The sequence below is a fragment of the Hyaena hyaena genome, unplaced genomic scaffold (genome assembly GCF_003009895.1).
Source record: "Hyaena hyaena isolate Hyena2069 unplaced genomic scaffold, ASM300989v1 scaffold_1477, whole genome shotgun sequence".
Taxonomy (NCBI): Eukaryota; Metazoa; Chordata; class Mammalia; order Carnivora; family Hyaenidae; genus Hyaena; species Hyaena hyaena.
This window is the reverse complement of record NW_024082109.1, coordinates 290,466-315,497: the sequence shown is the minus strand read 5'-3', so window position 1 is coordinate 315,497 and position 25,032 is coordinate 290,466. Positions and strand designations below refer to the sequence as shown.

The window sequence follows — 25,032 nt, the reverse complement described above, 5'->3', positions numbered from 1 at the left end:
ATATGCTAAAGTATTAGATGTAAAAATTAAAATCACTCAAAAGATCTAACAGAATATCAATATATTTAGGAATGGGAGATTAATTTCTAGGTGCAAAGTTGTATAGACATAAATCAATATGTTAAATGTTGGATGTCAATAATTTCATAACCAAATGCATTAGGCAGATGACAAAATGAGATACAATGTTTGCAACAAATAGTATTACACAAAGGTAACTTTTTAATTTAATTTTATTTTTTATGTTTATTTACTTTTGTGTGAGAGAGAAAGAGAGCGGGCCGGGGGAAGGGCAGAGAAAGAAGAAGACACAAAATTCAAAGCAGGCTTTAGGCTCTGAGCTGTCAGCACAGAGCCTGATGCAGGGCTCAGACTCACAAACCGTGAGATGATGACCTGAGCCAAAGTCAGATGTTGACCTGAGCCAAAGTCAGATGTTTAACCAACTGAGCCATCCAGGCCCTCCTTTTTTCAAATAAAAAAAATTATTTTAATGTTTATTTAGTTTTGAGAGAGACAGACAAAGATAACTTTCAAGTCAAATAGGTAAGTCACTAACTTCAACAGAAAAAATGCCCCACATCATTTAGACATTTTAGAAAGGAAGGAATACAAATGGGCACTAAACACATAAATAAACTTTACATTACAAATAATTAGTGCAAAAATTTAAAAGATGCCACTAACCTTCATAAAACTGCCAGATATAAAAAAAAAAACTTCCATAAACAGAAATTGTGGGTTAGAAGGCATTCTCATAAAGTACTTGCATAAGTAAAAATTAACATAACCTTTTGACAAAGCAATTAATAGTTGTTGCCAGAACTCATCCTAAGGAGAAGGGACACCAATATATACAGAGTAATTTTCATTGTAGTGCTTCTGTGATAATAGCAAGCATTCTAATGATCAATAATGATGAAGAGTTAAATATATGATAGCACATCCATTAATTGAATTATTATATATCCATTACAATTATTTTTTAAAGTTCATTAATGGTAATAAAAATGCTCAAAGTATATTAAATGGGACAAAGGGACAAATCAGAATACAAACTAATTGCCTAATTGAATTTTGTGTAAATAAATACATACATTCAACATTTGTGGCTGAGTGTATTCTTGAAATAAATCCAATTAGAAAATTAACAGTGTGTGGTTGTATAATGTTAGTGACAATACATCTCAAAGTCTCTACACATTTTTTGTGTTTGCCTAGTTTTCTTCTTTTTCCATGTTAGTCACAATTTATTATGTGAAGACTCATTCTATCTCTATTAACATATTTACTCATTTATTTATTTAATGTATTTATTTTTAAAATTTAAATGTTTATTTTTGACAGAGACTAAAAAGGAGACCACGAGCGGGGGGTGGGGCAGAGAGAGAGGGAGACACAGAACCTGAAGCAGGCTCCAGGTTCTGAGCTGTCAACACAGAGCCCAACATGGGGCTGGAATTCATGAACCATGAGTTCCTGACATGAGCCTAAGTTGGACGCTTAACTGACTGAACCACCCAGGGGCCCCTCTATTAACATTTTTAAATGAATGAATATTTAAAATGAAATATGATTTCACATTTATAAAAATAATAATTTTTTCTAGCTTAATATCTTGTTATATTCTTCAATTAAGTTTTTATGTTATTACTGGATAGAGGACATATCAGATATTAAACTGATAAGAACAGATACTATACTTGATCTTAGCCAAAAGGCTGAGAAGCTATCTAGTTATTCTTTTATTATTATGATTACCTCCTCCTTCTATTAATGAATCATTCTGAATAGCTAATATAAGTGCATGGTACAAAATTCAGAAGGTACACAGAGGAATATAGTGAAAGTCAGTCTTTCTTCCTCCTCTTACTTGCATTCACCTATACATCTAACCCCTCTCCTTTCTTGTTTATCACTCCAGATACAGTTTATACTGCTTAAAATAACGCCCCAACACACACACACACACACACACACACACACACACACAGTAGTATACCATTCTGTATTATTCTTCAAATTGTTTTTCTCAATATTTATTTGATATATTTTCATATTAGTACATATATAATTGTTTCATTTTTTAATGATTACAAAGAATTCACTATTAATGTAATGTAATTTATTAATTATTCCCCTTAGGAAGGGCAATTGGGTAATTTTTAGCTCATTTGCATTTACCAACAACGCTGTAAAGACTACCATTATGCACATCATCTTGCAAAGCAGAGTTGATGAGTTCTGATTTTTATTTGAAAATTATTAACTAAATGCTTTCCATAGCTTTATAGTATTTATAAATGGGTGTGTTGATTTCCCTTGACAATATTGGATGTGATCAAGCTTTTTGATCTTTGTCAACATGGATAAAAAATGGCATTTCATTGTAGTTTTAAAGTGCACTTCTCTTTAAGAGTGAGGTTGAGTTTTTCATATGTTTAACAGTCATTTGTATCTCACTTTGAGGTCGAAGCTTGTAGCACAGTATAATCTGAGTTTTGCATCTCAATCCCTGTCTTTTAGTACATAGAACATGCCTTTTATATTTCCAATAGAAGTTTAGGTTCATTTTAACTGCAGGTAACATAAAATCCTGACTCAAATGACTTTAACAATAAGGAAAATCTTTCTCTTACATTATGTGATGTCTTAAAATACTGTAGGTCTATGGTTGGTTAATTCAGCTACTCACCAAGGAAATTGAGGTCCCTGGTCTTTCTATCTTTCTGATTGCCATCCACCAAACTAGATTACCTCATGTTCACAAAATGGCTGCATCACAGCTAAACATTTCATTGAGATATACAGCATCCAAAAGAAGAGGGTTATTTCTTACAATGAGTCTCTCTCTCTCTGACAAAGATAAAAACTAAATTTTTATAAATTTTATAAATTTTTATAGGGACCATAATCTCCCTATCAAGATATCCCCTACTGACAAGAAAAATGATAATAAAATGAAATGTGTTTAAAGTTTGAAAATTTGAATTACAGAAAGTCATAAAATGAGAAATAAATGTTCCTTCTCTTCAGCCTCTCTCCAAATGAAACTATTATTAAGTTCTTATGATTGCTTTGAGGAAAACAAAGGTTATGCATATGCCTGAGTATCTTCTTTTATATTTCATGCATTTGTTTTTTAAACCCCAAAATAGTATTTTATATAGTTTTAAGTTTTGCTTTTTTCACTCATTATATCTTAAAGATCTTTCTGGTTAGCCCATAAAGTCCTCCATCATATTTTTTTTAAAAAATTTACATTTATTTATTTTTGTGAGACAGTGCACGAGTTGGGGAGGGGCAGAGAGAGGAGACACAGAATCTGAAGTAGGCTCCAGGCTCTGAGCTGTCATCATGGAGCCTGACACAAGGCTCAAACCCAGGAGTCGTGAGATCATGACCTGCGCTAAAGTCGGAGGCTCAACCAACTGAGCCACACAGGTGCCTCTATCATAATTTTTTAATAGGTCTCCCAGTGGAGAAAGATTTTGGTTGGTTCCAGAGGTTTGTATATTTATACTTTTTATAAATATACAGTGGACACCCTTGTATGTTTATTTTGGAATACTTCAAGTCCAAATTTCTAAGAGTGGATCAAAGAGAAAGTACATTTTAACACCTCATGGTGAAATTTACCTCCAGAAAGGTTCTCCCAGTTTACCTGCTCACCAAGAGTATGTGCCAGTTTCCTGTTGGTGGTAGAGAATCTTGACTCTTCCAGCAGCCCTTTGACATCTGCAGTGTTGAGAATAGGCGTTCACCAGGAAGCAGGTCCAGCCCCTCTACTGAGGGCAGCAGCTGGCCCCTCCATTGATTTTGCCTCCTCCACTGCAAATTTTGGTGATTGTGAGGTGAGAGTCTCAATGTGGTAGCCAGCAGCCTCTCTGTGGGCATAGGGAGCATACCTTAGACTTCCCTCATCATGTTAGCATGGTGGTCCTGATTGTCCCAAGGTAAGCGAGTGAAGAACTACATCCTCTGACTCTTTCAAATGAAGAAGGCATATAGACAGAGGCCCCTCCTGCTGCTCCAAACAAAAGTCCAGATAATCCCAGAGCAGGTGAAACTCTCCTAGGCATGTGAAGAATGAGACCTGCTTCCTTAGGCGTGGGTCTTCCCCAACTCCACTCCTGTCTGAGTGCTACAGGGTACCTGGCTTTGGGCACTGGATCCCAACACTGCACTTGGCATGTGAGAGGCATCTGATCAGTTGCTGATGTGCTCACCCTTCCTTGCTGGTCTGTCACTTGCTGACACTGGCTTTTCTGAAGCCTGGTGCCTTCTTTGAGTACCTTCCTGAGAATGCATACTATCACTAGGTCTAACTATTTTTCTCTCTTTTTCGATGCTCATGTTTAGCAGAATGAGTCTACCAGCTTTCTCAGGCCTTGGAGATACTGACAGACAAGCAGCAAGGTTAAGTGCATCCTCTTTTTTTTTCCCAAATTGTCCCCCATGGTTAGATACCACTGTTGCCCTTCAACTTTGGTACACTAAACTCTGCCCTGAGGCACAGTCCTTGTTGTCCCAGCTTGTAGACCCTGTCACTAAGCTGCCAACCCATGGCTCTGGGGCTAGACACCAGGAACAGGAAAATGGCTGAGCTTCTCGTATGAGATGAGGAACTTCCTCCTGCATATGACAAGGTCAAGAAAGCCAAGAAACAGACAGCAGAGAGGTCCCAGCAACTTGACGCGAGAAAGAAGAAAAAGTGAAGGTGACATGGTGGTGCTGGGTGGCCTGTGGTTTCCCTGGGCCATATTCTTGCAGCTTCCTCACTTCCTTCCTGAAGCTTCAGTTCTAGCAACTCAAAGCCTCTTGGTCCTGGCTCTGAGAAGAACCCTGGCCTCAGTGGTAGGTTCTAAGGACACTCACTCTTTGGAATAATAACAATGATTACATCTAAATGAATATTTGAAACAGCGAAATGTGCCAATAACCTTAAGCATTTTACATGTTTCAAACAATGTAAATTTTGGGGTTCCTGGATGGCTCAGTGGGTTAAGTGTCCGACTTTGGCTCAGGTCATTATCTCGTGGCTTGTAGGTTCAAGCCCCATATTGGGCTCTGCGTTGACAGCTCAGAACCTGGAGCCCGTTTCAGATTCTGTGTCTCCCTCTCTCTCTGCCCCTCCCCCACTCATGCTCTGTCTCTCTCTGTCTCAAAAATAAACTATAAATTTTTTTTAAAAAACAATATAAATCTCAAATCATTTTGTGTGCTCAATTTTATTGTCTCCATTTTTTAGGTGGAGAAATTGAGTCAAAGAAAGTTAATTCTCCTGAGACCATACAATGAAAATATAGCAAAATATATTCAACTCCAAGACATGTTTGAATCTGATGAATTCATTTTTTAACATTTATTTATTTATTTTGAGAGAGAGAGAGAGAGCACAGTAGAGGGGCAGAGAGAGAGGGAGAGAAAGAATCCCAAGCAGACTTTGCACTGTCAGCACAAAGCTGATGGGGGGCTCGAACCCACAAATAATGATATCATGACCTGAGACAAAATCAAGAGTTGGACGCTTAACCAACTGAGCCACCCAGACCCCCTGACTCTGATGAATTTAGTTTAATCCTCTAAGTTATAGCATTCATTGCTTGTGTATAGCATTCATAACACTAATTAACACATCACACTAATAAATGAATATATGAAGTATTTAGTACATCAAAGATGAAAGAATATTCAGCCTCAGTCTAAATCATTGGAATTTGATAATTCAAGGCTCATGGACAATTCCTAGGTTTTAATATTTGTGTTAAATTTATTCTTAAAAGAAAAATAATAACTTTTATTACTGTTATTGTTGATGTTTCTAATATAACCTGTAAAATATAACATAGTAATGAAACCACTTCTAGTGATTAGCTTCTAAAGCACGCCTCCTTTCATTGCACAGAAATGATTTTCTGCATTGATAATAATGTTATGTAAAATAATTTGTGACCTCAGCTTATAACTAGGCTGCCTGTAATTAATATTATTGAAGAACACTAAGTCCTAACCATAATTTCAATGAAAGGAACATATTGAGGAGGGAGAAAAATTCCCATTAATTATTAACAGCTTTGTTACACTTTTTGCCAGAAGATTCTATTTAAGAGTGTTTTCATTTTATAACACTCTACATTTTAAATATATATTTACTACCAGACCCTAACAGTGTGATTAAAAATTTAAGAAGTTATTTGAATCAAATATTAGTATTAAAATACCTATATGTAACTACACACATTAGTAGGGTATTGTCTTTTTATTCAAAATCAATACTTTCTATGCTAGCTAAATTAATTATAAAATTTTCAATGAAGTCTCTGGTATTTCCAAAAATGAACTTACCTGATTTCAACCAAAATCCATAATATTTGAAAATTATATAGTGTGATATTCCAATATACACATATTATCTGCGATTTCATATTTTTTTTAATGGCCAACTTCTTCTGTACTGTCAGAGTTGGCTCTGGTGCATCGAGACTTCCCTCAACTACAAACATGAGTGTAGTTATCAGCTGGGAATCCATTTCAAGCTCTCAATTCAGTCCCTGCAGGGCTCTTTTAGTAGAAGATGCAAAATTCTTTCTGTATTTCATTTCTTCTAATTTCATGTTTTTTTCAAAATTAACAATATTTATCAAATAGACAGAAATTTGGCACATTGGACTGAAAACAAAAATGCAAACTCCAAAATGAATTTGACAGCACAAGTTCTTCTATAGCTGATCTTGTAGTTCTTTTTTATTATAATTCTAAAGACTTCTGAGAAAGGTCTTATCTGAATATATACAAATAAGGCTACACACACACACACACACACACACACACTTGTATATTATGTATTTTTTAGAAACAGTGACAATAGAAGCAGTAACAGTCAACTTTTTTCTTCCTTGCTTTTAGGGAGGAAGAGTAAATAAAGGATCAAAGCACTCTGAGAAAATTGTACTTTTCCTATGGAGCCCAGAATTAGTGAAATGGATGTGTAAGAGCATTTTATACTTGAAATACAGCAATGTAATTAAAAATCTGAGCATAAAACCTCAACTTACTGCGAAGTAGCTTTTAGTTTTTAATATGATTAAAAACTTTTAGTTCTAATGCAACTAGTTTTGTATTAACAGGTTGAATATTACAGTGAATTTCAACTGCTCCAAAATTCTGATGTAAGCCACAAGAATTCAAATGGAATCAAAGTGTATTTTCTTTAAATGCAAAATAATATACATACTATTAATATACTTTAAAATGTATGCTGTGTCTGTGTCTGATATGTATATAATTTTATAAAATGTACTTATATAAATACAGTTTTCTAATGATTTCATTTAAAACTTTATCTGTTTACTGTGGCAACTAAAACAATAAAAAATATATATTATATTTAATTCCACTTCAAGGTTTGAGATAACCACACATATATATAAAGATAAAAATAACAAGTGATTCATCACTTAATGTTGATCATAACTTTACAATTTAAGATTCAAAATATTCCAACAGTCTTAATTTTGATACTGGATTTGCTATAGTAATCAACTAAACCAAGAGTCCATCTAGGAATATCAGGCTTTCAACAAAGAAAAATATTTGTCACTAATATGCCAGAGTAACTTGCCCCAAAGCAAACATAGCAAAAATTATAAAGGAATAGCAAATGAAACTTAAATAAAGATTAATTCCATAATAACTCCATATTATTTTTCTTTAAAAACCATAGCAGTATAGATTTTAAATTACGTTAATACATCACCAATCCAGCTCTCAGAAAAATCACAAGATCCAAGTTTCCTTTGCTACCAGCATGCATTTGTCTCCCTTCCAATATTTGAATTGATCTTTATTTATTCAGTATAAATTACTGTCGAAATGTTTTAAGGAAAAATAACAAAATCCAAGAACAAAAAAAAATAGCTGGTTATATAATATGTTATTTAATCTTTTTAAATGAAGCCTCATTTTAGAAATAAATAGACTAAAGACAGAGTAGTTAATTATATGCATTCTCTTGAGTTAGTTCTTTATGATTTGACAACTTGCACGGCAGCTGTTCCCGTAAATATGACAATAAATTTCTAAATCTCCAGAGAACTGGTAAATACAGGCAGATGCACTTAACTGCTGGTGGGCAACAAAAGTCAGACTGCAGGAAACTGTGGCACTAATGTAGCTCTTGATTAATCTCTAATTACAGTTTTGTCATCTTAGCAGGGAGACAAAACTATATCACTTCCTAAATAGGCAAGCAGCATTTTGGCACCTAGCAACCGGCAGTTCGTTCCTATTAGCTGCAGTGGACTCGATGCTGTTACATGGGAGGTGGTTATGGATCACTGCTCTATTATTTATGGAGCAGCATTTCCAGAGGCCTTCACAACAGTAGATAAATTAGCAGCTTAATAGGCCAGCACTAACTAAAAACATAGCATAAGCTGAAACATCAAGTATGAAATGAAAATGTGACTTTCCATAATGTTTGCATCCTACATGGAAAGAAACATTCACTTATTTCTTGTTTATTATTCAACATACATATAGTATGAATGTGAGCATATTAATGAAAGCCATATAGACATCTTTTCAATCATGTCATGTTGTTCCGTGACGTGCTTATGGTAAATCCTTCAGAGAGACATTTTTAAAAATTTGTCTTCCTCCTGAACGGATTCTCTTGGTTTCGTTCTTCAGCCCATGGATGGTAGGTGCAGGCATTAATTAGAACTAGCGCAGCCACAAGAGAGCCCTGAGTATCTGTGTAAAAGTGCCTTATTAAGCCTAAAATGGGCAAATGAGGCTGGTTCTCATCATGCTTCCACTTCCCTTTCACTTTGGGTGCGATGAAAAAGTCTAAGAAATGATCTCACACCTCTGTCTGTATCAGTAATTTGAAAGGAGATATAAAATTATTAAGTATTTTTTTCAAAAGAAAATCCATAGGCTGGTTTACTTAATTAAAATTAATTAACATCTTCCTTAATCTTAATAGTGGACATCCTATTATTAATATTATCCTACTCAGGAGATCCAAAATGTAATATCCAAAATGACGACTTTTCAGTTCCTCCTTTTTCACTAAAAATTATTTTTAAACAAAATGGCATGATGCATATTTTTAAAGCATCTTGTACATTTTAATTATAATAATTCCTATGTTACTAATTTCATACAAAATTAAAATGTCCTATATTTCATTGTTGCATGACTTTGGAAGAAAAATTTTTTCTAACAACACAAGTTGTAAAGTTATTTAAAAAAATGACAACATTTCAGTGAGATATTATGAACAAAATGAAATTTCTTTTAATTCAATTGCCCTGGATAACCTACAATAGTCGAGAAGCCATCTTACTGAAATAAGACCACTCTGGAAACTGTTTCCATTTATAAACTTCTCTTTTGATGAATTCTTCCTTAATCATGGCTTAAGTATCTGTCGACAAGTTCTAAATCTGGGGGTGTCTGGGTGGCTCAATTGGTTAAACATCCGACCCTTGGCTTTGATTCCAGTCATGATCTCATGGCTTTCTGAGTTCGAGCCCCACAGGTGGCTCTGCACTGGCAGCATGGAGCTTGCTTGGGATTCTCTCTCTTTCCTTTCTCTATGCCCCTCCCTCATTCTTACTGCCTCTGTCTCTCTCAAAATAAATAAATAAACTTAAAAAACAATAGTCCTGAATATAAAATTTCAGTATCATTATCTCAATTTACTGCACAAGGAAATAGTAGAAGATGGCAAAGTGTGGAAAGAAAGCTATGGGTTCAACTCTAGCTTTGGTAGCTTTGAGATATCCAAGTGAAGATGTAGCTAGCCAGTTTGCTAGGTCTGGAATTCAGAGAACTCATGCTAAAAGTTGAAATTTCAGAATTGTTATCCCAGAGACAGTAACTGAAGTCATAGGCATGGATGAGACAGTGTAAAGAGAGAACGGAACATGAGAGAAGAGTGAAAATCAGGAATAAGCCTTGAGGAATTTCAACATTTAAAAGCCAGTTAGAAAAATTTGAAATGTAAAGAAAACAGAGAAGAGATGGCAAAACAGCACAAGAAAAAGTGGCAAATGTACCATTGCCAATGCCAAGGGAAGGGAGTTTTGAAAAATGGAAAAACCATTTGAATACAATCAGAAGATCAAATATTTGGGGAACTGGGGTGGGGGGAAACTCATCTATGGATTGAAACCAAATTTGAGAGAGTTGAAGTGTAAATGAGAAATATGAAAAGTGAGTGAAACAACCACTTTTTTTCCCTTCTTATTAAATGTAATTAAAGAGGAGAAATTCAATGATAACTATTGGAAGTCTTGTGTTGCTGCTCTTATTGTTTTAGGAGGTAAGGATGTTGAGTTGAAACCATGGCAGTAGATAAAGAAATAAGACTGAAATAAATACTTTGAGTTCCCAGGTATGATAGGGCCTTCTTTTTGTCCAAAGGCACTTCATGGTAATCTTTGACAGTGGTGTTTAGGGGTAGTAAGGGTCTGAAGATGTAGGAAGTTTATTCTTATGGTTTTCAGTCCCTGAGGGATTTCTCTGACGCTCATGGCACTTGGGTAACCCTATAACTTTGATGATCAGTAGAAATTGTGTAGCAGTGCTCAGGTAAGCCTAGCAAGCTTTATCTTTGTTTCCATTAGAACTCTCACAAGATGATTAAGATGAAATTATAGCTCTATTTCTCATTTCTGCTTGTTAGGCTAACTTTCTGCAGACCTAACAAAACATAGGTTATAAGATGGAAAATCATGTTCTTCAATGAAAAACATGATAGAAACAGAATAATACAGCATAAAGAATATGGAAAAGGTAACTTTGACTTTTTCTATTCTCTCTTAATTCAGAGACTTGGACCTTTGCTATGAGTACGTTTCATCTTTTTTTTTTTCCCTCCCATTTTCCGTTTTCATGCTTCCAAATTGTCTCCTATCAACTGCCTCAGGAAGTCTGTCCCTGTTTCTTGAATTTTGTGTTCCTCTCTTCCTCACAATTCTTATATTCAACCTTGGTCCTTTTTTGTGCCTTACAGAGCACAGTATTTCAACTTAGTCCAGATGATCATGAAGGTTTCTTTTTACTTATGTCGTTTGAGTCTAAATAGGAAGCACTATCACCTGTAGGCTATAACTGAGGGTAAAAGCAGATGCTCCCATTATAGCTTACTTCCCTATCAAAGAGAGCTATGACTAAGTTTTTTTCACTTGTTTACCTAAAAATCAACTTTATCTTACCAAAGAAATGTTATGAATGTTACTTCAGTGGTAATATAGTCTAATCTCATTTGCATAGAATATATTCCTTCTCTGAGCATGATTTTGATATCACTTGAGTAGAACCATTACATGACCGTTATTTGCAAATAAATATTTTTTTTCTTGGGTAAGGTATTACAGGTCCTACCACACTAGTGTAAAAAACTCTTTCTTTCTTAGCCCTCCAAATCTTAGCCCTCTCTCCTTACACAGAATGAGGGGAGGGTAGTTTCCAAACCACTATCCTTCTTAATCTTTGAGAAATTTAGGATGTGTGGGATCCAGAGCAATGAATGGTGAAAAGACTGGCTATAGAAAAAAGATGAACAACTTCTCCTAAAGAAGGGAACAAGGAGAAAACATGTACAAATGTCTAATAATTAAAGAATCATTTTAGTGAATTTTTGTCTCATGCTTTCTGTTTTCTCTGTGATGAAGAAAACATGTCCATTTGTTGAGAGTAATTACAGTGAAATGGCAGATTTAGTGTTTTGAAGAGAGTACAGAAGATTTAGAATATTTTTTTTCAAAAATGCTAGAAGAGTGAGTCAACTGGAAAAACACAGTAGAAATTCTGTGCTGATTAAGGAACATTTGAGATTGGTAATCATAAATTGACCACGGTACCAATTTATTCTAATCCATAATTTTCTTGAACAATAATCACCTGCAAATAATAGAAGGTTAGTAAATATTTTTGTTCACACATGGTTTGGGTTTTGCCAAATTAATAATCTAAGATAAAGAAGCAAGATTGTTATTGTAATGATAGACCATAGAAACTAAACTGAATGTGAACAAAAACAAAAGGGGAGGACCAGACTGATTTAAAGAGAGAGACAGAGACAGAGAGACTCCAAGAATTCAGGAAAAAGCCTCAGTAGGGATATTTCAGCTCTCAAGCAGGATCATGGGAAAATTTTATCAAGGAATCTCATGCTCCGTTTCAGTGATATGGGGTGGGGTCATGGAATTATTTCTGGCAATGACTGTTCAACACATGACTTTGGTAGTGTGGATGAAGTAAAGTTAAACAAATCAAGAAACATAGATGTCAGGAAACTAGATGAGTCAGTCTGCGAATATTGACATGTCCACAGTAGACAGAGAACAAATTCATGTGCCAGTGTTTATACTTTTTGAAGAAGGAACCCATGATTCAGCTATAGAGCACTAGCCCCCCCAAATAGATTATTTTAATTTTATTTTATTTACTTATTTTTAAAAGTAGGTTCCATGCCTGATGTGGGTCTTGAACTCATGGCTCTGATATCAAGAGTCAGATGCTCAAGGCTCCTGGATGGCTCAGTAGGCTAACTTTGGCTAAGATCATGATCTCATGATTTATGGGTTCAAGTTCCACATAATGTTCTGTACTGACAGCTCAAAACCTAGAGCATGCTTTGGATTCTGTGTCTCCCACTCTCTCTGCCCCTCCACCACTCATATTCTGTCTCTCTCACTCAAAAATAAATAAACATTAAAAGTATTTTAAAAAAGAGTCAGATGCTCTACTAACAGAGTCAACCAGGCACCCCTTTACTTTATTTTAAAAAGGTGAATTGGGAATAATTATCTGAAGAAGCAATCTAGAACAAAGAAGACAGAAACCCCTCCTGTAAGCCACTAGTCAAATCAAAGAATTAATACCAGATTAACAGAAAACAACACTGAAAAAAAATCTAAAACACTCCACAGGAAACACTATAAATAAAATAATGGTGTTTTTTTCCTTAAAAAACAGATTGCTTGTAGTTTGGATAATTAAAAAAATAAACAGAAATTAGTATATTACAGTGATTTTAAAAGTTCTGGTTGTTTTTAGCATTCCTAGATTATTTTTCTCCTAACAAAAGATGAGGAAAATCTTCATGAAGCCTTGAGTAAGAGGTGTCATCTGATATACTGTGTGAATGGAGCAGAAATGCCAGACAAAGCCTTCCTAGTGAGCACATGAAACGCCTAGCTAACCTTAAAGAAGAGACACAGTCAATTAGTTTTAATAGTATGGGTTTTCGGGAAGATTTGTTTAATGATGACACCCTCATTTTACTGAATCAATACTGGGGGTGTTTTACAATGAAATGTCTCTCTCTTGTGAGTAATTTACAATAAATAAATCCATAAATCTATCAAGACAGAAAATAAAGCCCCTTTACTAGTCTGGGAATCTATAAGATATGCATGGTTAAAGCTCAGCAAGAATTTTTGACACCAAAGTTCCAGGTCAGCAGATAGGTCACTGGACCTCTAGCAGTAAATTTGGGAAGGAATGTTCAAAATGATTTACTCATTAAGGATTTGTTTACTGATCATGGGTTTTTCATGCATAAATAAGGTATATAAAAAATGGATTACATTTTTGCAGAAAACAATCTCCTTGTTTGACATATGCTATCAGGTTCTATCCTACTTAGATATTGTGTATTTACATTCTATAGTTCAGTCTCTGTGTCATAATCTAGACACTTACTAACTAGTTCTGTGACCTTTAACAATTTAATCTCTCTATGCCTCAGTTTCCTTATCTATAAAATAAGGTAATAATAGCACTTGCTTATATAATAGTTTTGAGAATTAAATAGTTTGTGCACAGTACTTAATGCTGAAAAAAAATGTCAGACATCAAGTAAGCACTCAGTAGCTATAATCTATTACCATTACATTGTTGTCATTACTATTAATGGTTAAGATGACCAGGGTAGCAATATTATATAAAATATTTCAGGCATGAAAGGAAATAAATGTTACATTTTTAGGAATATAACTGATTTTATGCCCTTAACTGAAACTTCTACAGCTCAATATATCAATTTTTAAAATCAGGTTATTGATCTTTCAGTAATAATCAGAAATACAATGTAAGAGAAAATGTTCAATTTTCCAATTTTTTTAAAGGTAAAAAAAATGGATGGACATAGGCATTGATTCTCTACTGAAAAAAAACTGTGTTGAAATTCCAAATGATCCAACTACATGGGTTCTTTGGGCTTTGTGACCATTTGGGGACATTTATCATGTTCCTCTTCCTCACTCAAACTTAAGTCTTTGATTTCATTTGTCCAAACCATATATATGCATTAGTATATCTTTGACACACACACAATTGGCATTTTAAAATTTTAATTATGTTCATTCTTTCAGCAACCCAAAACTATCACTGCACTGAATGATAGTAAAAATGAACATTCAGTTAGTATTTACTATATGTCAGGCCCTATTTTAAACAATCTCATGGACAAGACACCATTAAAATCTCATATTACAAATGTAGAGACAAAGAGGTAGAATAAATTACCCAAGTATGTGGAGCCACTAAATGGTAAAGGTAAAATGTCAGACTTCTTCGGGAATCTGACTTTAAGCAAAATTTTAGGACATGGAATTCACCATTGGCCCCAAGTCTCTCAATGCATCTTTGCTGAGTATACTAGTGTAAGCTGCACCATACTCTGACCCTAGCCATCCTCTGGTAGCTAGTCACAAAAGCATTTAAACTAGTCAAGGCAACTACACTGTGATTGCCATGTAAGATCTTGCTTTTAAGGGAGGTTGGCTGGCCTGCTGCAATAGGTGTTAAGTCTTACTTCTGGGTTTGTTAACTACTGTGCAACCTACTGAGTGTGAAGCCATTATATGGCCCATCAGGTCACCTGTGTTGAACCATGTCATGATGGGAAAAAAATGTCACAATGCTGATGCTTTTAGTGTGCTGTGAGCACTGAACAGATCAGTACCCTGATCTACTGGGACTCATTATCCACTTTTAGCATCTTTGATGTTGTGGTATTTCAACCTGCTTGTTTGCTTAATTATCTCTTTAGGAGGTTTGATGTCCCTTGCCATCTTCTATAAAATTAATGTTCTACCTTGACAAATATATATTAATCACTAATACTGCTGTCTTTCAAATTTATCCACTGGGTCTTTAGCTATTCTTCCCAATGCTAATCACCTCTGACTCCTTGAGTGAGGGAGAAATTTCATACAGGATCAAATCCATTGGATGAAAAATATTTCATTCCACATTTTATATGTTTATAAGATTTATATACTTTATAGTATATTACAGTATGTTCTTTGCGGCAAGGCTATCTATATTTTTGTAATACCAGATGCTAGTGTATTTTATGATATATAAAAGATAATTGATACATGTATGTTGAATGAATGAATTAATGAATGAATGAAAAAAATTAATGAATGAGCAATTGAAATATTCATTCTTTCAAAACAATAATTGGTTTTTCCTACTTGGGCAAATGCTCCATTATCACTTTTTACTTCTTCTACCTACTTAAAGCAGAATGGGTCTCCCCCGTTGAAATGTCTTTTTTCTGAGAGGCAGTGTATACTGTAAAAATGTACTCATTAGCATTCAGTCATTCTGCATGTGTTCTTTTTGAAAGTCAATGTGACACTGTATAATAATACCCCTTAAGCTCCAGGATTAATTAGTAGAATTCTAATCATAGATTTGCTACTAACTAAACAGCTCATTTGATTTTTCTGAACTGCAAGAGACTCATTTTTTAAAATGAAGCTATTAATATTTGCTTTATGTCACAGATTTTTTGAAAAGAATAAATGTATTAATCTATGTAAATAAGTTGCAAAGAATTTGGCTGCAAGTAAGAGAATGGTCAGTTTAAAATAGTTTGAACAATGAGATATATTGTCTCAAATAAAAAGGAATTAGGAGGAAGGAAGGCTCCACGTTTTATTAATTCAGTGACTTGACAATATAATTGGGTCATTCAGAAAGTGGTCTCTCCCTTTTCCCCTCTGAAGGAAAAAAATGGAAAATCATGAGTATGGCTCTTTAATCTAACTCTATGGTACCAAGGGGTTTCTGTGACTCTATGTCCCACATGCAGACATGACAGCATCTGGAAGCCAAAAGGAGGCTATTTCCTTTTAAATGTATTTTTAGATTGAAGAAAATAAATCCCCACTGATTGCCCTCATGTTTGATTGACAAAGGAATAGGACCATCATGATTTTCCTTAGGGCAATGGTTCTCAAGCTTTATGCATACTGATTCAGTCCTTTCCATCTCTGCTTCTTCTATGTAAGTTCAGCATTTACATTGCATTATACATTGTACACAGGTGAGCAAAAGTTGTAAATAAATGACATGGATTTATTTTTAAAGATATAATATTAGTTGAGATTAAAAAGATAGTAAATACAGGGTCCTTATAATATTGTTGAAGAATTACTCACCACCTATGACACACTGTCAACTCAAAATTATATTATGGCAAGGTATAGAGCTCCTAATCAAGATCGAAGTCCACCATGCAGAGAACAATGAACTCAATGCTGACACTATCTTCCCATTTCTATCAATAATATTTCTACCATTTCTACCATTAAGCTTTCGAACTCAATAGTATTTTGGCTTCTAATGTGTAGCCAGTCTTGTTACTCTAAAAACTGCAACAGTATCCATCAGATCTATTACTTAGAAATTTGTGATCCTACTGGGAAGGCTCAATCTCTGTTTTTTTTTTTAAAAAATGTTTGTTTATTTTGAGAGAGACAGAGAGTGAGCAGGGTAGGGGCAGAGAGAGAGGGAGTCAGAGAATCCCAAGCACCGTCAGCATGGAGTCTGATGTGGGGCTTGAACTCACAAACTGTGAGATCATGGTCTGAGCAGAAACCAAGAGTCGGACGCTTAGCCGACTGAGCCACTCAGGTGCCCGTCAATCTGTCAATCTGTCTTTTGATAAAGACCTATTCTTTCACCTGCTACTACATCTTACAGGAAAACATAGCTCCTACAAAAAATAAGGCAGCAAAATATGAATTCATAAATGTAGAACAAAATCTTTTTCTAAAGACCCACCAATTGGGCAGCATTCACACCAAACTGTGAAGAAAATGGCCTGGGTCTTCATAGAGACATACTACATGTGCCTGGGTAACAACTTTAAATGTAAACAGGCACATGTGCAAGGGGATCACCATTATTCCCAGCAAGAATGTCCGCAAGATAGCACACTGTGCCACACATCTGATGAAGGGGATTCAGAGTGGCCTCGTGAGCATTATCACCATTTTGTTGCAGAAGAAGGAGAGAAAAAGGAATAATTATGTTCCTGAGTCTAAGCCCTAGATCAGGAAATCATTTAAGTAGATTCTGACACTAAGGAAGTATTGAATCTCTTGAACTTTGGCAATCAGTCCAACTGTCAGGTTACTCTCAGCCCAGTTGGAATGAATTTCAAAACACCATATGGGGCCATTTGAATCTTTCTGCTATACTGTAATATTGTCAATAAGCCTGGGACAACAACAACATAAAAGTAGACTTGAGAAGTAAATCTAGCTCTCTCCAGAATGTTGACCCAGTGTAACTCTTCTTTTGGCAAAGATACAACACAGAACCATTGTGTTTAATGAATAGCAAATGTAGATAGGGGCACATAAGTTCAAAATGGACATAAAAAGGAAAGCAGAAGCAGTGAAAAAGGAAGTTTAATATCTGGTCCCAAAAAGATAAGATGGAAAAATACATTTGCTCTTGTACAATTGCATGCATATGTGTGTGTATACATGCAATTGTACATGAGCGTAGACATACACATCTGTGAGTAATGAGCATATACATAACTGTGCATATACATACACATGCACCTGTATATATTACTATTCACATACACACATAAATATAAACTTATGAATAGACATTAATATATGATCATGTTTGATAGAAGTGATCTGGTCCCCTTTTGAGAGGCTAAATGAGAGATATATGTAATGTAAAATCAATTGGTGGTTAGTGGCAGAAATAAAAAGCTGTGCAACAAGCTCCTGATGGGTCACTAGAGAAAAGCAGTGCTTTGCAAGGCTGAGTCATGGGGAAGTGCTCATTTGGCTACTTGAATGGAACTCAGGAACGTTTCTGAATATTAATTCTTGGACCTTATTCATGAAGATCTAATCCAGAGAAAAGGCTAAGTATGTACGCATGATTAACCACATGGCCATGCTCAGGATATGAAACAAAATACAAAGGACTAGATAATGCATGTCATCTCCATTTGCACTGTTACCAAATGGATCTTTCAGTTCCATCATTCTATTAAGCCAGGCAATGTGGCTTCTCCTCTTTCCCTTAATTCTCTATCATCCTTTGAATACATTGCTTCACTTGAGGAAACACAACTCTGTTTCTTGGAATGGAATAAAGTCCAACTACCTATAAAACATCACACCTTTCATTTACTTTATACTTTTGCAAAATTTTTTTCTATAACTACATATATTGAAGATGGTAATTATTCACAGAATCACAGAAGTATACATTTAATTATAAATTTATATGTTCCAGTTCAATTTTCAAAAAAGAAAAAATCTATTCTTCCAGTGTGATAGTGTCTACACTTTAAGATCAGTTATCTTACAAGGGTATGTGTTATTGTTTCATAATGCTAATCCTGAAGAAGTTCTAAGATATGCCTTATTAAAATTCTACCTCAAAATTGTCATTAAATATATGAAAAGATGATGTATTACTTAAAATTTAAATAACACTGAAAGCCACACATAAAACATTATAAGAAATATATGAAGGTAAGAAATTAATCAATCAATGCATGTATTAGAGTTCTCTAGAGGAACCAAACCAATACAATGTATGTGTGTGCATCTATCTGTATCTGTTTCTGTATCGATAGATAGATGATAGATAGGTAGATAGATAGATAGATAGATAGATAGATAGATAGATAGATATCCAAAGGAAGAGATCAAGACAGAAAAGTAAGGATACTAGAATAGGTTTATGATACAAATTAGAAAACTCACCAACTGACCATGTTGTTTTGGAGGGACTTTAGGACATTTTGTTTATCAAAGCAATAAGGAATGCACTAATGAGGGTGGCATGAGCATAGTTTAAAATCTCATTAATATCTATATATTATATGTATTGAGATTTTAGTTAAGACATGCTATTACAGAAAGAGCCTTTCTGGTAATAATGGAGATAGGTGAGGCCAGATGGCAGCATTTAACTGTCTGAACCAAGGTGAGTGTAATTAATGCAATGAGCAGCAAAGTTGGGAGGGTAGACAGGGTTGCATGACACCCATAGTTCTATGAAGATGGCTTATAAAACATAGATAGGCAGCTAAGATTTATATATATAATATATATATATACACACATATATATTATATATACATATACATATAATCAAAAGCTATTAAGAATGAGATTAGCAATGCCAAACGTCTTTTTCAGTTACTAGACTAAGCCAATTCTTAGATCCATAATCTGTTGACTTGAGCTGGGTCTCCATGAGGTAGGATTCTTTAGTGCCAGAGCAAGTACATACCACAGTGATTTCTCGGGTCCTTCTGAAAAGGGTAACTATACACTGAGGGCGGGGGTATACAGGTCCTTTGAGGAGTGTAGGATAAAAGATTCAAGTTTATGCTAATATTCAAGGAAACAGTGCCATCATGCCTCCTTCTTGCAGGGGTAAACACTGGTCAGGAAACAAAGGCCTTGTTCAGGTACGTTTCACAACGGGTATATTAGTTCCACATATACCTTTGGTCAGTGGCATGCTGGCGAATATTTGCAAATTGGCTTGCTGAGGAGGAAACAACTCTATTTTTTCATAGCAGTTGCTTGTTTCCATGGTGTAAATCCTCCCAGCATGACTAATTTCAAGGTCTCAACATGAGGATATGAATTTGGGAAGAGGTGTGTGTGAAGGGTTCTTGTGAGCCAACAGAAGCCAGCTCCAGCACACCACAGCACATGGTGCTCCTTTCCTCAGATCACACATATATAATTGGAATGGACACACTTAACAGTTGGCAGAAAATTCATATGAGTTCTTTCACTATACAGCAAGAGTTATTGTGGTAGGGGAGAATTCCCACCTCCCCCAACCAATACAGTAAATTAGAAAACAGTACTAGTCTTGGGGTATGGGTTGAGTTAGCAGTGATAACACTACCTTCAAATACCTAAAGAATGAAGGGGTAGTGGCTCTTGTGTGACATATGTTGGGTTTTCTGGAACAAGGCTGAAATAGAGTTTTGTGTAATATGTTTATGAGATATCAGCACCTATGGAAGGAGGAGGATGAGGTGCATCTAAGCAGAAGCCAAAATTCAATTCAGAACTGATCAAATTTTGGCCAATCCTGCTGGGAGTTCTGGAGTTAGTATGTTTGTCAGAGTGTACCATATCAGATTAATTTTTTTGGCCTTTTGTACCCTGCCTTAATCATTTATTGGATGGGCATGACTTAAGTAAAGCAATTCTCTGAAGCTAGGGAAGACCCTAAAATTCCTCAAAACTGGATACTTTCTACTCACCACAATCTGTTGCAGACAGGTAGGCAGCAAGGATTTCCTCAAAAGTGATCTGGATGGCACATCTCTGCGTTAATCAATCTATCTTAATTACCATCTAATTGGCCAATCAGAAATCTGCAAAACTCTTATGAATCATGGTGGATACTGGTAGCCAACTGAAAACTAAGCCAATAAATAGTAAAATAAAATTACAATACTTGAGAGGCTTTGTGGAAGCCATAAAAATACACTTCTCAGATCCTCTGCTTCAGGAACCATAAATGACTGACAGCATTGGCCATTCCCCTTCTGGATCCACTACTGTGTTTACACTGAGTCCACTTGCCCACAAACTGTTCCCAGCTAACGACTGACAACAGTGAGGGTAGTAATGTAGTCTAATTCCTGCAAGATGCAAGATCCTTTAGTTAGCAACTGTGGCCTGAGGACTTCACATCAGCCTAGCCAAAACCTTTCTGAGATAGTGCTGTGGTCTGAAACTGTTCCTACCTGTGGTAGGACAAATAATGTTCCCCCAAAGATTTCTGCACTCTAATCCTCAGAACCTATGAATATGTTGCCAAACATGGGATATCAATTGGCCTAGTGACTAGAATTGCCCATCATGAGCTGAACTATCAGAACTACCAAGTTACAATGTTGGTAGGTCCAACAGCAATTTTAACGTGGAGGCAATACATTTAGAATCAAACTTGAGAAGGTTCTCATCATACATGTAAGTTTACATGAAAAGGCAGCCAAGAACCCCTATCATCTGCTACAACTGAAATGATGCTTCTCACTTGATTTATACAGATACAGATACATATTTTTATATCTATATGTTTATATACAATACGGTGTTAAAACTAGCTAGTAGAGAGGAAACACTTTGAACTTCATTCTCAGATAGATAACTTGGTATGTGGGGATATGCTAAATATAAACTGCTTCATGTACTATAGACCCATTCAAAGGTGGCCCTTATCAATGAGAACTCCTGCCAAAGGTCAGGGCTTCAGACACAGCATCTCATCATCTTTTTGTGAGGAGAGAAGTAGATAAGTATATACCTGGAATAAAGTGCAGAGGCAAATGGCTCAGCAGGTTGGGCAGAAACCTGAAGAAGCAAGATGCAAATATCCAGAACAATAAAGTTAGAGAAAGAAGTATATCTTTGTAAAATGCTATCTTACTGTAAGCACTCAATTTTTACTATTTGTGGTTATTATTGTTGTAGTGGCTGTTAATTTTAGTTCTCTGTTTCACAACGATAGGTTTAATTAGCCCTTGTTCATTAGTCTTGTTTAGCATATGGTAGGCCATTCAGTTTGCAGTCATCTCTCTTTAGCTTGACAGATTTGCTTGCATTATTTTTTTTTAATATGTCTTTCTCTTCATTTCCTCTATTTAGTCTTTGTCAAATCTATTGATCAGATTTTGGCCTATCCAGAATTGAAATTCTTCTGAACTTTTCTTTCAATTTTTGAATCTCATTAATTTTTTTGCTTTTCTTTAGAACCTTTTCTCAATTGTACTTATAACCCTTCTATTTAATGTTATATTTTGGGAACTAATGTTTAATTTCCAAGAGTTCTTTCTTCTTGTTAGCTGCTTTTATTGGGATCTTATTCCAGATTTTTATTTTTTCAACTCAATACAAGAATTATACTTAAAGTTTATATTAAGTTTTATACTATATTTCTATACTGTATTATATTTCACCTAGGATTATGTAAGTATGTATGTATTTATATTTTTATTCTAGGTTTTCTTTTAAATTTATCTCTCTTATTCTAGAGTTATTTAAAATTTTTATCTTAATCTTTCTTGTTTATGTTGCAGCCTTTTATCAAAAGGGAGAGGAAGCATCACACTTCTTAAGGCCTCATATCTCACTACTGATGCATTACAAGAACCAAGACTTGGTTTCCTTCTTGTTAATTTCAGTGTCATCATATGAAAAGGGTTATAAGTATGTATTTCTCATAGAGTATTTCATAAAGGTTAAATGGCATGATACATACAAAGTCCATCCCAAAATGCTTAAACTAGAAAGATCTTATGTATAGAAGTAATAATTAATAATTTTCTTCAACTATGTCACATATATTTTGTCATATTTTATCTTCTCTGAATGGGAATTCCTATGATTCATACCAATGAAATATGTCATGTGTCAGGAAATGGATTGGGTTAAGATACAGCTGTCATTGTCCGTTCATGTGTGAATTAAGAAATGCTCAGAAGGTATCTACTTTTTTGCTTGTCATCTCAACTGAGATATATTTATTGGTCATGCTAGAAAGGATTGAAATTAAAGGTGAATTTTTCATTGTTACTTAAAATGTCTTCAGAAAAACAACTCTATGATGTAGAACTGAACCAAAAGACTCATCATATATACAGAAGATGTCTATAATTAAATCTACCAGAGATTGCCAAATCTCTTGCGATAGTACTAACATTTTCAATCTGTGACAGGGCAGTGTGACAGATTAATGCACAATGGTTTATGATTTAGGAGATAACATTTTTCTGCCAAAAACCTCTAGTTGACTTTTAAGAAAAGTGGAGTCATTCCTGGAGATTCATTTTCAATTAAAGGGGAGAAATAAATTTAATTTTGTTTCTTCAATCTGTTTTGGAAGTGTATTCTTAATGTTAGAGGAACAAAATGATGAATGTGGATAAGGACATGCAAAATATCCCTGACTGCATGCAAAACTGCCAACCTGCATGATTAAACCAGAAAAACCTTTAGTCTTCAACAATGAATTCATCTAATTATTATTATTTTTATTGTTATTACTAACGTTATTATTTTATTATTATTATGCTTTGGAGGAAAGTAATGTGAACGTCTTTGTTAGTCAAAAGAAATGAACAAAGCTACAATGAAATATATGGGTTTAACGTAACAAAATGTGTTTAGTAATTTTGTGTTATAAACTACAAAATATTGATGAAAGATATAAAACAAGGCTTAAATAAATGGAGAGATATACAGCATTCATGAATTGGAAGACTTAATATTCTTAAGAGGACAATTATCCCCTAACTGATGTATATGCTTGAAGTAATCTCAATCAAAATCCAATCAATCAGAACTTTTTGTAGGGATGGACAAGCTGATTCAAAAATTTACAAGGAAACTAGAATTTCAAAAAAAAAGGGTGAAAAAAAAAGTTGAAGGACCCACACTAATTGATTTCCAGACTTCAGTGAGGTATTAATGGTAAGCTTGACCTATACAACAATTTAGTAGAAAAGATCATCCAAACACACTCATAAATAATGCCAATGGATTTTTGGCAAAACACAAATACAATTAGTGGAAAACAAAAAGATTTATCAACTATTGTTGTTGACCAGTTATTTATTTGTAAACAAAAAACAAAAAAAAACAAAAACAAAAAATTGGTCTAAACATCCCACCTTAACAAAAATCACTTCAAAATAATTTGAAAAATCAACAAAAGACATAAAGCTATAAAATTTCTATAAGAAAACATAAGAGAATTTTTTAGAACTCAGATTAAACAAAGATAGTTACATCTCCAAAAACATATTTAAAAAAATAATAAATTAGAGTTTATCAAAATTAAAATAAATTTCTCTGTTAAGAACATTGTTAAGATGAGAAAATAACTCTCTGGTTCTGCATGTAAGGTGCTTGGAAGTCACCATGCTGTCCTAATGGCAAGTAAAGAGCTAAATAAACTGAACAGTCATTAACTCTTTTTGAATCTGTAATAAAGGGAAGGACAGAGGGCAAATTGCTCCCCTCAAATTAGAGACAGACAGGTGAATACAAGAAGTCACAGCTTAACAGATCAGAGACTCACAAGAAGAAATTTCCACAGGAACCAGTACCAGGATAAGAAATCTTGAACTTTAACTGACAAACTGATGAAGGTTCAGTGCAGACAACTGAGAGTTAAAAACCATAGGGGGATCCAGTCATCAATACTATGATTTGCCTCCAGGAGCTTGATCAGATTCCCACAGTAAATACTAAAGAAAAATTCCCTTAGGTTTCCAGCAAAGAAAGAGCAAAAGGAACCATTTTGAAATATGTAAAAGCATCCCATTCTTTTTAACAAGGCCTGTCTCCAGGGGAAATTAGTTAGCCAGAGTTTATTTGCTGGAGTATTAATTTGAGCCAAACTAACTTGGGGAAGGGAACTATCCAACTCAAGCCAGCTTTAGTTATTCTGTCACCCTTAAGAGGAAAGAGAAAAACAGAAACACTTGTGAAGTTCATAGTCTGGAGGCATAGGCTCTAAAAGACTGAGACCTAATTATAGGACTACAGAATGTTTTCCTTCCCTCCACACCTTACCACATTACTAAAGGCCTTTTACACACTGTCATTTACCTGTTACACTATATGAGGCTATCAGGAAAAAAAAAATCACAAGGCATACTGAAGAGTCACAAACACAATTTGACGA

The 25,032-nt window shown here is 34.8% G+C and overlaps 2 pseudogenes; one reads left to right on the top strand and one right to left on the bottom strand.

Annotated features, from left to right (window-relative positions):
• Positions 1 to 1,621: 1,621 nt before the first annotated feature.
• Positions 1,622 to 1,733, bottom strand: LOC120225682 (annotated as a pseudogene).
• A 15,364-nt stretch (positions 1,734 to 17,097) lies between these two features.
• On the top strand, positions 17,098 to 17,550 carry LOC120225681 (annotated as a pseudogene).
• Positions 17,551 to 25,032: the final 7,482 nt, after the last annotated feature.